Source organism: Danio rerio, chromosome 3 (assembly GCF_052040795.2).
Source record: "Danio rerio strain M-AB ecotype USA chromosome 3, GRCz13ab, whole genome shotgun sequence".
In the NCBI taxonomy this organism is placed as follows: domain Eukaryota; kingdom Metazoa; phylum Chordata; class Actinopteri; order Cypriniformes; family Danionidae; genus Danio; species Danio rerio.
In genome coordinates this window covers 19,656,687-19,671,361 of record NC_141023.1, presented here as the reverse complement: position 1 = coordinate 19,671,361, position 14,675 = coordinate 19,656,687, and the positions used below count along the sequence as shown (strand labels likewise).

General features: G+C 33.8%; 1 protein-coding gene and 1 long non-coding RNA gene across 4 annotated transcripts in view; one reads left to right on the top strand and one right to left on the bottom strand.

Moving 5' to 3' along the window:
• The window catches only part of LOC141381177 (uncharacterized), a 250,631-nt gene that overhangs the window by 215,657 nt on the left and 20,299 nt on the right, over nt 1–14,675 (top strand). For 2 of the 3 annotated variants that reach the window (XR_015480633.1, XR_015480634.1), the window contains exon 3: nt 2,883–2,915. The exons of the other annotated variant lie outside the window; for it this stretch is intronic. This is a non-coding gene — a long non-coding RNA (uncharacterized LOC141381177). The remainder of the gene's footprint in view (nt 1–2,882; nt 2,916–14,675) is intronic. 3 annotated transcript variants of the gene reach the window in all.
• The window catches only part of ngfra (nerve growth factor receptor a (TNFR superfamily, member 16)), a 73,344-nt gene that overhangs the window by 42,926 nt on the left and 15,743 nt on the right, over nt 1–14,675 (bottom strand). The gene's annotated exons all lie outside the window — the stretch shown is intronic.

The following is a 14,675-nucleotide window of genomic DNA, read 5'->3' as shown; positions in this document are numbered from 1 at the left end:
ATTAAAAAAAAATTACACATTAAAAAAACTTAAGAGTTCAGATGCAAAACCCTCTAAATCATTAAAGGTGTTCGAGCAAACTGAAACATTTAAAGGCATAGTTCACCCCTCAAAAAAATAAAATGACCTCATTATTTTCTCTCCCTCATATAGTTTTAAACCCTAATGAGTGTCCTTCTTCTGTTGAAAACAAAAAAAGATATTTTTAAGAACCAGCATTCTTTACAATATCTTTTTTGTTTTCAACAGAGGAAAGAGACTCAAATGGGTTTGTGGCAAGTAAAGTGTAAGTAAATGATGACAGAGTTTTTAGGTTTGGTTAAACCAATTCTGTGAGAAAGAACATTTCTAGGAGGATCCAAAACAATCCATATCCATTGTATTCTTCAATGTGCAGATACAAATGATGAATTTTGAGGCTTAAATTGAAGGAAACCTTGAATTGGGACACTCTTGGTCACGAGTCATGACAATGAGACATAATCAACCTTCAAATGCAGCTTTCAATGTATGCAGTCTTTGAATTTGGACACAGCTTATGTCATGGATTCGAATTTGATATGACCTTTCATATATCTCTTTTTCTTTTTTTATATTGTGTTTAATCAATGTTTCAAGAACTTATAATACTTTCTCGAGTTTCTTGACAGTAATGTCTAAATTTAGCCCTGAAGTAATGCTTTTTTCTTGATGGATTGGGTTTATTAAGCTATAAGCACTTTTATCACTTTCCTCTTTTTCCTATGTGAAAGTTTGGGATGCCATATAAAACTAAAATTCAGAGATTTAAATCTTTTGCAAAGCTGTAAATTATTCAGAGGTTTTGTTTATGGTGAGAGTTCCTGTAAAATTGGGTTTGAAACAAAGGATGCGAGGCGTGTTTTTGAAGATGACGTGAAGTTTAAATGATTACTTATTTATTCACAGCAATTTTATGTTTCAGTCTATCTTGTGTTAGAGGACATTAAACGGGATCTATTATGCAAAAATCACTTGTATATAGGGTTCAAACGCCGCTGTGTGGCAACAGTCTGTGAACATAACCAGCTTCTAATGTTAAAAATGTATTCATTTTATTTTTGTTATAATCACACCTCATAAAAACAGTCTGTGGAAACGCTTTAATTAACATTTTTCCTTTGTACATGTCATCAGTGGGGGAAACCCCTACGCATTAGTGACAATCTCTCCCTCATTAACATAACACATTAGTCTTGTTTTTGAATCTGCCACTTATGCTGACCCATATGCATTTGTAGCCCCGCCCTCTTATGAAAAGAGCCCAATCTCATTTAAATTTAAAGCGACAGTCACCAAAATGGCAAAATAGAGATCACAGCCTAAAAGGGTCATTTTCAAAGAGTTATAAAACATTATTTGTGGGTTATTTTGAGCTGAAACATCTTGTAAAAAGCGGCATAATAGGTTCCTTTTAAGTATTGGTTTGTTATAACATGAAAAAGATTTATGATTGATGTCTTTATATAAATAACAACTTTTTATTGTGTATATTATGGTTTCTGGCAAATGTATTTTTCTTCAAAGGTGCCCTATAATTAAAAATCTCGGTATACTTAGGCATAGTAGAATAAAAAAAGATTTGTATATGGAAATGGGCATACTGTAAGCCTCAGACACCATTTTTTCCTCTTTTTTCATGTAAATTCCAAGAGTGTAAAATCCCGGTGAACAAAGGGCCAATCAGAAGACAAAGCTAACTGTGAGAAGACTCACAGGCCAAGCCCTCCACATTTGCATACATGTCTACTTTAGTTCATTCATCCGGATCTGACGAGCAGCTGACATCATCAAAAGAACACAACTCATTTTCAGTTTTGAGATCATAAACAAGCTCTGAGATCATTAATATGCATGCCTCAGGCTGCGTTTGATAAGCTAAATGTTTTCTAGTGACGCAACATTGAGAATTTTCCTCCCTTAGTTATTTTAAGCGTAGATCTCACTTACTGTAAGTGGGATGTTTATTTTGAAAACTTAAGCCCCAAATTGTTTACACAAACTACATATGGTCAATCATGGACCTTCTGATTCTAGAGGTATTTTATGGAATAATAAATTAGCTTATAAAACCGTTACCGAAGCCATAAACAAACTACGTGGAAATTACAGAACTATTTCACTTATTAAATCACTGCAGTATATGGCACCTTTAACACTGTACATAATCAGAAAAGAGATTCACAACTTTAAAAGGTCATGATAAAAACCGATACATTTGTATCTGATCTGTCTGATCTTTTATCATTAAAATTTCTCATAAATTTTTTTTCAAAGACAAAAATATCCCATCTGGAGTTTTTATGGAAACATTTGAAGGAAGGTTGATAATTAAACGAAACGTAACTGAGAATCTTCTCTGACAAAAAAAATAATAATAATTTCCTGCGGGCTGTCATGTGGAAACAGAAGGTCAAGTGTTCACTCCCCGTGTTGCAATAACATTTGAAACCTGTTCAGACCAATTTATGTCCTGCAAATAATATATCATTACCATGAAATGATCTGTCAGATATATCTGAAGCATTATACTGGATTATCAGCTCCTCTTTTATATTACAGACAAGACCTTACAACAGAAAGCATTGGAATGTGTGCCGATTGCATAACTTTTGTTTTGGCAAAAACCTTTTTTATTTCTACGTGACCACATAGAGTTGGATTTTAAAAGTTAAAACTATTAACACCAAATAAACCTGCCACATTTGTAGGATGAAGATCATATTTCAGACAATAAACGTGTATAAAATGGCGAGCAGCAGAAGCACATCCGCACAGCCTTGAGAAATGTGGCCACCAACACCACATTAATCTGACGCTTCTCCACATACCATCTAAAAATGGCTTTTTTTCTTCCTTTTTAGACAAGCATGCGGTGAGCCTAAGATGTTATCAAGGTGAGTTGGTTATAATCTCTCTCATGCATGTGTCTCTGTTCTTTTACTCTCATGATGCTAAAGAACAAAAACAAACAAAATGTGCAGAAAAACAACAACATACAGATAGATCTCTGCTGGAAATGTGATTGTATTCCTGGAATGCAGGACTGCTTTTCATCAAACACCACAAACATGAAACAAAAGCAGTCCCACAGCTGTTTTGCACACTGATTCAAAGGGATATGCTCAGAGGATGCTTTTTCCTATTAACTAGTTATTTGTTCATAATCGCCCCCAATAGTGGGCTATCTTACTTAACTTTTACGTGAAATCAGACTGATACCATGCTTTGCTTTAAATGGTTCATTTTAGCTTTTAATGGTTAAATTAATTTTCATTCCTGGGTGAATTAACCATTATTAAGTGTGTTTACACCTGTAGTTTGATTCTCTTGGTTTGTAGCATGATACTTTTACTCACGGTTTATTTATCATTCACAATTTCATTTTTAAGACCAGAAATGCAGGGGGATAAATACATTACTAATGTAAGTTGTGCAAAAGCAATGCAAATGTATTTGGCCACTCATATTACATGCATACATAAACACTCTGAATCTGGGAGAGCTTATAAAATATTTAAACAAGTGAAAAACAGCTACATTTTCAATGCACTCTTAAAGCAATTAGTTGCATTTTGTGGCTAATTTTACAATTTTGATCATCCTTCAATGATGGTTGGGTATAGGTGTGAGATTTGTGGGCACACTTTATTTTAAAGTAGCAGTATGCAAGTTTGACACCCAGTGTTTGAACTATGTATTGCACCGCTGGTTCAAAATGCAAGTGCAGGTTGCTAGATTGACGACACCAACAAAGGCTGATTCAAAGTGTGTTCTAAATAAAAGCAACAGCACCCGATATAAGGAATATTTTCACATTAAAATGAGGTTTTTGTCTTTTTTTTTGTCTGACTGGTATTACGATGTGAGTCAAATGGATAAATTATTTCGTTTAACTCAGAAGTACATGATGTCAGAAGCTCTGGGGAGTGAAATATGAAAGTAAAATCCTGGATAAAATAAGAGTTATACTAACTTACTTTGACTTAATACCTACTGTTTCAGATACCAGAGACCAAAATAAAGATTTAGTTTTATAGCTTGTGTCCTTGTCATTGTTTCAGATTGCAAGCATAACATAGTGGACTACCTAATATAGTAAATAAGATATATATGTACATTTTTACATTTATACATATATTTTTTTATTGCAAAATTGTCTGCAAATTTTCATTTTATCGCAAAAAAATCACAAAAAAAGAAAAACTAGAGGGTCTGTGTATATTACATTTAAATACTGAATATTGAAAAATCAGTGATGCTTTGTTCATATTGACATTTCTGTCGATTTATGAGGGCAGCATTGAATCTCTTGAAGTATGTGAGATTATGAAGATCTTTCTTTCAGAAGAGCAGGTCTTCATTTAATCTCCTTGCTGTCCGTGAAGAAACATTGAGAAACTGTGATTTTCTTTCCAGTGAGGGGAAAATAATCAATCATCTCCATCACTGTTGATGTTTGTGTCACCGTGAGATTCAGTGTGTTTTTTGGGGGTTTGACGCTGTTTGATGTGTTCACGCCTGAGGTTGGCCTGAGGGTGAGGTGTTCACCTCTCCATATTTGGGACGGAAGCGAAACACTTAGCGTGCTGTTCTTGTCATGTTTGCTCTTGTTGTGCAGGCGATGTTCAGGCTAATGACTCGGTTGCCCCTAATCAAGTCTTCTGAGACACGCGAAAACAACTGCTTGAACATGTTGTGCTGACAAACATGAGACTGCTGATGCAGACAAAGCACTTTTCATTATACCCCGTTCAAACATGAGAAATAAATTCATCCTCGTTGATAGAGCTGTGATGCTGTGGGTACAAAATGCTCTTAAATGTGTAACACTAAATGTGCCACTTCTGATTGCTCCATTTCACTGAGTATAACACACACTCGCACACATACACAAACACACTCTCACTCACTCAATAAATTATATTCTTTCTAAGAGCAGACTGGTCTCCAGTGCTCTATGGAAGGACCGGGATGATTGGTAAACATGTGGGTCATGTGACGTGGACAACGATGAGCTGCGAAAGTGTCAATTCAGCTGAACAACCCTTTCAGCCCATCTGTTGGTTCTCTCGCTCGCTCTTTCCTTTCTCCTTCATTAATTATTGATGGATGGATTTGACCTCGATCTGCAGCGGAGAATTTAAAGATCAGTCCATTTGTCGCCCAACTGTATATAAGCTGGTCCATCCATCTATCTATCTATCTATCTATCTGTCTGTCTGTCTGTCCGTCCATCCATCCATCCATCCATCCATCCATCCATCCATCCATCCATCCATTCATCCATCCATCCATCCATCTATCCATCTATCCATCTATCCATCTATCTATCTATCTATCTATCTATCTATCTATCTATCTATCTATCTATCTATCTATCTATCTATCTATCCATCCATCCATCCATCCATCCATCCATCCATCCAGTATTTTGGTCTTGACTAGTCTTTTAGTCTTTGTTTACTGTAATTTCCCTGACCGTGAGAGAGGAACACGCACTGTCTGATCTCCATCTTCCTTTCATTACTTCTATAACTTGACTTGCAGTGTTTACTTTCTCCACGTTGTTTACACTGTCTTTAAACACTTCATCTTTATAGTGAGTTAAGACTATTGTGACTTTCATATGAAGCGTGTGCAGTAAACTTAGCTGGGATACACCTGAACTAGCCATTTTGCACGATTTACAAACACAAACATCTATCGCAAACACTGACATAAACAACTCACAAACACAAACAATGGCTGTTTACACGCATAATAAATACATGCCTTTCTGACAAGAGTGCAAACAGGAAAGACTCAAGCTGTCTTTGTGCACTTTTACCCTCTTAGAGTAACGGACAATTATTAAATGGAACAGTTTGTTTGGTTATTAACATATATAAGTTCTTTTTAAATAATCAATCAAATTAGGTATCCTTCAAACATGTCACTAAATAATATAGGATTTGCCAAGTAAAGGAATTAGATGAACATTTTAATTTGAATATTGAAATTTCTTGTGAATGTTCCTCGTTTGTTTGTTTGTTTTCAGTATTCTCAAGATTCATTTAATTTAATATTATTATACACTGTAAAAATGTTGAGTTTTAGGCAATTGATTTGTTGAGACAACATGAAAGAAATAAGTTAGCTCATGGGCTCTATTTCAAAGATATAAGCGCAAAGTCTAAAGCTCATGGCGCAAAAGCATTAAAGGCATGTCCAAATCCACTATTGCTATTTTAAGGATGGAAAAATTTGCGCTGCACCCACAGCGCATGGTCTAGCACGGATGTGTGTATTCTCTTGATGAGTTATTTGTGTGTTTTGAGCAAAACGTGCATTAAACTAATCAGAGTCTCATCTCCCATAGCCTTTAAGAGTCAGTTGCATCATGCCAAGGCGCATTTGCTATTTTTATGGCGACTTTGTAAGAGGAAAAACTGAATGCTTCACTAGCGATAAAACTGTTAAACAAACCATCTGCAGCACTGGAATAAAGAACAATCCTCCTCCATTTGGCCTCTTTACTTTCTCTTTCTCTTTATTTTTATTCTTTACTTCTGTGGATAAGGACACGGTGCTGTACGCACTCCACTGAAGACATCATTAGCCTACATATTTAATTATGTTTGTTAAGTGCAAAGATTTGTTTCAAAACTACTTTTAAATTCAGTTCTAATTTCCGGCAAACAAATAAATGAACTATAATAATGAAGTGTGGTCAAAAAACTATATCCAAACGCACATCCTATTCTTTTGCCCCATATAATGATGCATATATCTCCAAAACCCAACAGGTGGACAAATGTAAACTTGTATTAATTTAACCAAATATAAATATGCATATAATAAATAATACTAATGACAATAATAACATTACACAAATGCAAATTGTCTTAAATGAGCTGGAACAAAAGGAATGGAGGTAGGGTTTTTTATATTTATGTAGTAATTATTATTTATTATTATTTTTTCTAACATATCCTTTTTTTTCATATATAAAGATATTTGTGTATTGCTGTATATCCTTTGTGTATTAAGCAATGTATTGGCTTTTTCTGCATAGGCACATAACTAACGTGCTCTTTGCTGAACTTTAGACCAGCTTTTAGTTTAGTGTTTTTCCTGTTTTTTTTTTTTTTTTTGAAAAACATTTAAAATTAAGAAAATTAAAGTAATAAATTGTAATTACTTGTGCACCTCACAAAATTAAGGTTCATGACAATGCTAACATTTTTCTTAATTTTTGTCATTTTAAAGTAAACTCTTATTAGTTTTACTTTTAAATGTATTTTTATGTATTTTTTATGCTTTGTAAAACTTATATTGAATATTGAATGTATTTGCCCGTAATAATATAGGAAAATTCTGTAAAATAACAGTGTATTTCTGTAAACATTTTATTGGAAATATTCATTCATTCATTCATTCATTCATTCATTCATTCGTTTTCATTTCAGATAGGCCCTGTATCAATCCGTGGTCGCCACAGCGATATGAACTGCCAACTTATCCAGCACGTTTTTACACAGCGGATGCCCTTCCAGCCGCAACCCATCTCTGGGAAATATTAGAAATATTTGTAGATTTATTATTTTTGCACTTTATTTCAACAAAGACATTTTACTGTAATGTTATGTAATTTGTTTGGCAGCCGTAGAACTTTTAATGTTACTTCTGAATTGTACAGTGTTTTTGAGTTGCAGCTCATTATATTACAATGATTTTGAAATTATTAATGGGGCCAAAAATTCTGCTTTGAATCACAGAAATTAATTTTATTTTAAACAAGATTTAATAAAACAATGTTTTTTTTATTATTAAATTAAATTTAATATTAAATTTTAAATTATTGTGTAATAATATTTTCCAGTTATCATAGTTTTTAATCAAATAAATGTAGCCTTGGTGAGCTTCTTTTATAGCAATAAAGAAGCTTACTGTTCCCACATGATGTTTAATAGAGCAAGGAATTTGTCACAGTTTTTCCTATAATATTCATCTGGAGAAACTTTTTTATTTTTTTGGCTAAAATAAAAGCCTTTTATTTTATTTATTTTTTAACTATTTTAAGGTCAATATTATTAGCCCCCTTTAACCAATATATATTTTTGATTTTGATTATAACTACAGGACAAACCATCGTTATACAATGACTTACAAAATTATTCTATCTTGCCTAGTTAACCTACTGTATTTAAGCCTTTAAATGTCACTTTAAGCTGTATAGAAGTGTCCTAAAATATCTAGTCAAATATTATCCACTGTTATCATGGCAAAGATAAAATAAATCAGTTATTAGAAATGAATTATTAAAACTTATGTTTAGAAATGTGTTGAAAAAAATCTTATTTTCGTTAAACAGAAATTGTGAGCAAAATATACGGGGCGGCTAATATTTTAGGTGGGCTAATAATTTTGACTTCAGCTGTATGTTAGTTCACATCTCATGTCTTCCTTTTCTCTTAAAACAAACAGACACTTACAGTTAAATCAGCCAGGTGCATGCAGTTTTTTTACACTTCTTTCTCTCTCTCAGAAGAACCTGCTTTTCTGCTCGCCTGTCATTTAGCAGGAGGAGAACTGTACTGTAACTATTGTGGATGTTTGCCAATACTTTCGCTGGCACGTTTTAAAAGATTTTGTAAGTAACATAATACCGAACGAGCAAAAGAACGGCCATTGCGTAATGCACTGTATTCTGATCCATAACCACAACCATATTGGTTTATCGGAACACACTTGAATGCATTTCTGCTCTGTTTTGAAAATTCAGTTGTTCTTTATTAGCATGACTGTTTCTTTTATAATACAGTTAAAGTAATAATTCAAAGCTGTGTGGAACAGTAGAGCGAATGCACAGGCCAATAAAAGCAGTGATGGCTCCAGTCATTCTGCATGAATGTTCAGTAGCATTAACCTCTCTCTCTCTCTCTCTCTCTCTCTCTCTCCCTCTCCCTCCGATGAATAAGAGCTGTTTTAGTCTCATCTGATGTAGCCTGTGCTTAAATGCATCATTATCTAATGCTGTTATTCCCCAAATCCCCATCAGTCATTAGTCAGCTCTGTTTAAAACTGACACGCTGACTGATTCCAGTTAAGCACTGATCCTATGGGCCTTTTACAAACAGTTTAAATAACACATTGCTTTTGTATTTTACTGACTTATAATTCATGTTTTACTTCAAAGTGTTATTTGCAATGTGACATTATTGTTCATGATTTTGATTGTTATTATTAAATTAGACATTTTTAAGCATTACAGTATTCATTCATTTTAAGTTTATTTTAAAAAAATTTTAAGTATTTTTTTTTTTAAATAAGCATGCACTTGTTAAATTAAATTATAGCACAAACATGTATAACCAATACAGTGGTCACTTTATTTGAAGATGCACTGTAAAAATGCTGGATTCCACACAATATCTTCATGTTGTCATATAAATCGATTAAGTTATTTTAACTGTTTTAACAAAAGTAAGTGGATTGAACATAACACAGTTAAGTTGTAAGAAAGTTAAGTTGTGTTAATTGAACTCATTTTAAATAAGTAGCTTGAACAAACAGCAAAAAAAACTTTTTTTTAATGTACATAACACACTAAACAGACTATTTACTTTTACTTTTAGGCTTATCAGGCTCATTGTGATTACGTACCCCTGTAGACATTTCTGGAGAGCACCAAATACGTGGCAGGAGCTATGCTTTTTTTAAAGTTTTTGTTTTTGCGAATCCACCAGAGGCTGCTGTGTACACTTTCTCAAATTTATCTTACGCGTCCCATTCACACTGCTTTTCTTGCGCAAGAAGTGGCCACTGTCGGCTGACTGACCGACCGATCGACTGACCCACCCTCTTCCTTCCCTAAACCCAACCGACAGAGTTTGCAAAAGCAATCCAGAAAAAGAAATGCTGTCTTGAAATGTCCTGATATTTACCACATTTTCAGATTTTCCCACATTCTCACCTGTTATGTACTTGTTAATTTTATTTTTTGCCTTCTGTTTTTGTCTTACCTGCTTCCTGGAACTATTTTTCGCTGGATTATGTGAAAAATTACATAATAAAAAAATAATGACAACGCATGTTTTACGGTACTTTTACTTAATTTCAAAAGTTAATCAGGTGTCAACTTATTTTTTAGCTTAAAACTATTTTACCTTCATATTTTAAGTAAATTGTTTCAATTGATGAAGTTCAGTTAACTTACAGTGCAGTTATTAAGGTAACAATTGGGTTTAGGTATTGATTAGGAATATAGAAAAAGATCATTCGGAGTACACTCAACACCCAACAGTCAACTTTATCAAAATAAATGAGTGTAGTTGACTTAAAATTGACTGAAAGTTAATTGTAATTATTTGAAAAGAGTTTTAAACTCAGTGTTGACGTTAATAAAATCCCTCATTATTTCAACTTAAATGGAGTGAGTTCACAGTACTCATATAGATTAGATTTTTAACTCAAATGGTTTGTAGCAATCAGTATTCTCAAACGGTTTGAGTTACCTTAACTCACTAGGTTTTACAGTACTCAGTTAGATTGAGTTATCTTCATTCATCAGGTTTTACTGTGCTCAAATGGCTTTGTTCAATCAAATAGATTAAGTTCACAGTACTCATTAGGATTAGCTTTTGAACTTAAATGATTTGTTGCAATTGTTTTCCTCAAATGGTTTGAGTTACCCTACCTTTTTGGGTTTTACAATGTATGTATATACTTTATAAGTATTAATAAACAGCTAATATCTTAAAAATAGGCTAGTAATAAGAAACTTAATAGTGAGAATTGCTACTTAAATTAACATGTCACAGAAATATTTATAAGTAATCATATAACATTGTTGTACTGTTGTTTTGAAGAATGTTGGAAACCAGTAACCTTTGACTTTCATCATATTTTTTAAGGATGCCAACTGCTTTTCCTTTTTTTGGATGCCAATTTCCAACATTCTTCAAAACATTTAGTTTTGTGCTCGAAGGAAGAAAGAAAACTCGTAAAGGTTTGGAACCAACTCTCAGAAAATGACTTTTGCTGCATGTTCAAACTATGTATTTAAAATTAGTTGAAACAACACATATCCTGAGGTTTTCTGGGTGGGACAACTTAAATGTTTTATGTTCAATCAACTTAAATTTGTTAAAAAATGATTTTGTTAACTTTATCGATTTGTGTTGGGAGAACATGAAGGAATTTTGTGGAACCGAGTATTTTTACAGTGAATTGAGGGAGAGTAATTGGTGAGTAAATGTACATTTTTGGGCGAATTAAGACTTTTATTAGTTTATCATTTATTTATTAGTTTAGATTGTGATCAAATATGGCACAGACAGCAGTTTTGAGACTCACATAAATAAATCAAACCAATGACCTTGTCAGTGTGAACACAACTCGTAAGGTTTTAAACTTCCTGTCTATAATAATCAATGCAAAAAAACGAAAGTAAAATCAGTCAATATGAGTAAAGGAATGAAAGAAATTGACCAGAAGAATGATGAAATGGCAGCTGATACAGTAACTGTGATGTGGAGTGCTTTGTATCTATCAGTTTTTGGTCACACACACACACACTGTCATGAGTGTGTGCGTGCATGTGTGAAAGAGGAAGACAGAAAAATGGCCAGCTAAATATTTCAGTAGTTGCTGATGTATGCTTGTGTCTAGACTGGGCAGGGTTGAGGGAGCGAAGATGCATGAAAGAGGTATGTGTGTGTGGACCAAATGTATAGCAATACCACTTTGTTTTGACTCTGCATTACTAAAAGGAGACAAAAATACAAAATTCTTTGACCAAATGTGGACTAAATGTCATCAGTTTTTGTCAAATAAAACTACACGAGCATATTCGTGGATTATTCCGACTAAAACAAGGCTATAATGCTCAAACTTTTAGTCAACTAAAACCTGACGAGACTATCGGAAATTCATTTATTTTCTTTTTGGCTTAGTCCCTTAATTAATCAGGGGTCGCCACAGCGGAATGAACCACCAACTTATTCAGCATATGTTTTACGCAGCAGATGCCCTTCCAGCTGCAACCCATCACTGGGAAACACCCATACACTATCATTCACACACATTCACCTCTCTTTGGACTTGTGGGGGAAACCGGAGCACCTGGAGGAAACCCACACGAGCACGGAAAGAACATGCAAACTCCATTTAGAAATACCAACTGACCTAGCCGAGGCTCGAACTAGCAACATTCTTGCTGTGAGGCGACATTGCTACCCACTTGCCGCCCTATTGTGATTATTAAAAGCAGTTTTTACTGTATAAAATACATTACACCTACAGATATTTCCTCATAAACCACCAAAACCTGCAATTGTGTGTGTAGGTGTGCTTGTGTGTGTGTGTCTTTGTCAGCGTTGACCAAACAGAGGACAGGAGACAAGCGCAAAGAACACAAAATATCAGTAAACAGGAAGCTTGTTTTCTTGCACTAAAAATGCATGCAGGTGCTTTTCTAATATAACATTCACCGTCTTTATTTATATCCCACGCACAAAGAAGAAAAAAAAAGCAGCCAGTTGGGTTATTGATGTAAAGTGTCCTATCCTGAAACATAAGCCCTCCTCTATTTCAGGCCTGTCGTCCTCTAAGTGCTTCTCTGCGCTCGCCGTGAGCCGCTCGTTTCTCTGACTGAGAGCGAAAAGTAGAATAGAGACACTTTAGGAAAAACACAACAGAAAGAGGTAAAAAGTGTTTTGTCATTTCCAAATGTGCCAATGCAGTTTCTAAATGTCAGTGGACATATGTACAGTTGAAGACAGAATTATTACCCCTCCTGAAGTATTAGCCCCCTACATATTTTTTTACCACGAAATTATATAAAATGAAACACATTGCTAAACATAATAGTTTTATTAACTAACTTCTAATAACTTATTTCTTTTATCTTTGCCATGATGACAGTACATAATATTTGACTAGATGTTTTTCATGCTACTAGTATTGTGCTTTAAGTGCTATTTGGAACATGTTGGAAACCGCCTCATGATCTTTCTGTTAAGCACTAGTTGCATTCACTGTTGGTAATACTGTACCTAGAACTGTCATCAGCATGAATCAACCATGCTAAACTGGACATTTTGACTGTGGAAAATCCATATACCTGTATGTGAAATAAAAGACATTTAACATTCATTCATTCATTCATTTTCTTTACTGCTTAGTCCCTTTATTAATCTGGGGTCGCCACAGCGGAATCAACCGCCAGACACTTAACACTCATATGATGTACTCATAAAGTCATATCTGGTGTAATTAATTTACTTCCTCAGTTATCCTGTGTTTCCTGATGTGCATATAATGGGGAAGGGGGATGCGGAATTTGGTTGAAGTCAGAATTATTAGCCCCCCTGAAATATGAGCTCCCCTATGTATTTTTTCCCCAATTTCTGTTTAACGGGGAGAAGATTTTCTCAACACGTTTCTAAACATAATAGTTTTAATAACTAATTTCTAATAACTGATTTATTTTATCTTTGACATGATGACAGTACATAATATTTGACTAGATGTTTTTCAAGACACTTCTATACAGCTTAAAGTGACATTTAAAGGCTTAACTAGGTTAATTAGGATAACTAGGCAGGTTATGGTAATTAGGCAAGTTATTGTATAATGATGGTGTGTTCTGTAGACTACTAAAAAAATAGCTTAAAGGGGCTAATAATTTTGTCCTTAAAATGGTGTTTAAAAAATGAAATAAGACTTTTTTTCCAGAAGAAAAAATATTATCAGACATACTGTGAAAATTTCCTTGCTCTGTTAAACATCATTTGGGAAATATAAAAAAAAAGAAAGAAAAAAATCTAAGGGGGGCTAATCATTCTGGCTTCAACTCTATGTATGTATATATTTATAAATAGATATAGAGTTGAAGTCAAAATTATTAGCCCCCCCCCATAATGTTGACCCCAAAATGTCTTTTAAAAATTAAAAACGGCTTTTACTCTAGCCAAAATAAAACGAATAAGACTTTCTCAAGAAGAAAAAGAAAAAAACAATTCAAAGGGGGGCTAATAAATCTGACTTCAACTGTTTTCTTCTGAAGAAAGTGACTGCACTGACATTCAAAGAGCTGTGAGGCCGGTGTTTAGCTGATGAAAGTAAATCCATTTGACGGCGAGAATGACGATTTTCTTCTTTCTACCTGTTTTACATATTTCCCTTTACTATAAATTACTAGTATTTTAAATGTTTAAAGGTTTTATTGGATTTTTTGTTTGTGCTGTAAAATAGTATAATTTGTTTCTGTTTAGTACAGTATAACATTTGCAGTAAATAATTAAACTGAACAATTACGCCTCACATGTTTTATTAACAGTTTTATTGATCACAAAGATATGATTGACTTGGATTTAAGTTGCTTCAATTTAAAAATGAAAATTGCAGAAATAGCTTGGATGTAGCTAAGCGACTTTTGCCTTGCAGCTTTTAGCTTGGCTTGCTACATTTCCCAGGAGATCGCTTTTAGAGTAGTTAAACTACGTTTTGAGTAGCTAATAGCTTAGCTCACTACATTTTTCAAGTAGCTTGCCCAACACTGTTTAAAATGTAATAGTTTAAAAATAAATATTTCTTTGTCTTTGCCATGAAAACAGAACATATTATTTTATTAATTATTTTTCAAGATGCTAGTATTCAGCATAAACTGC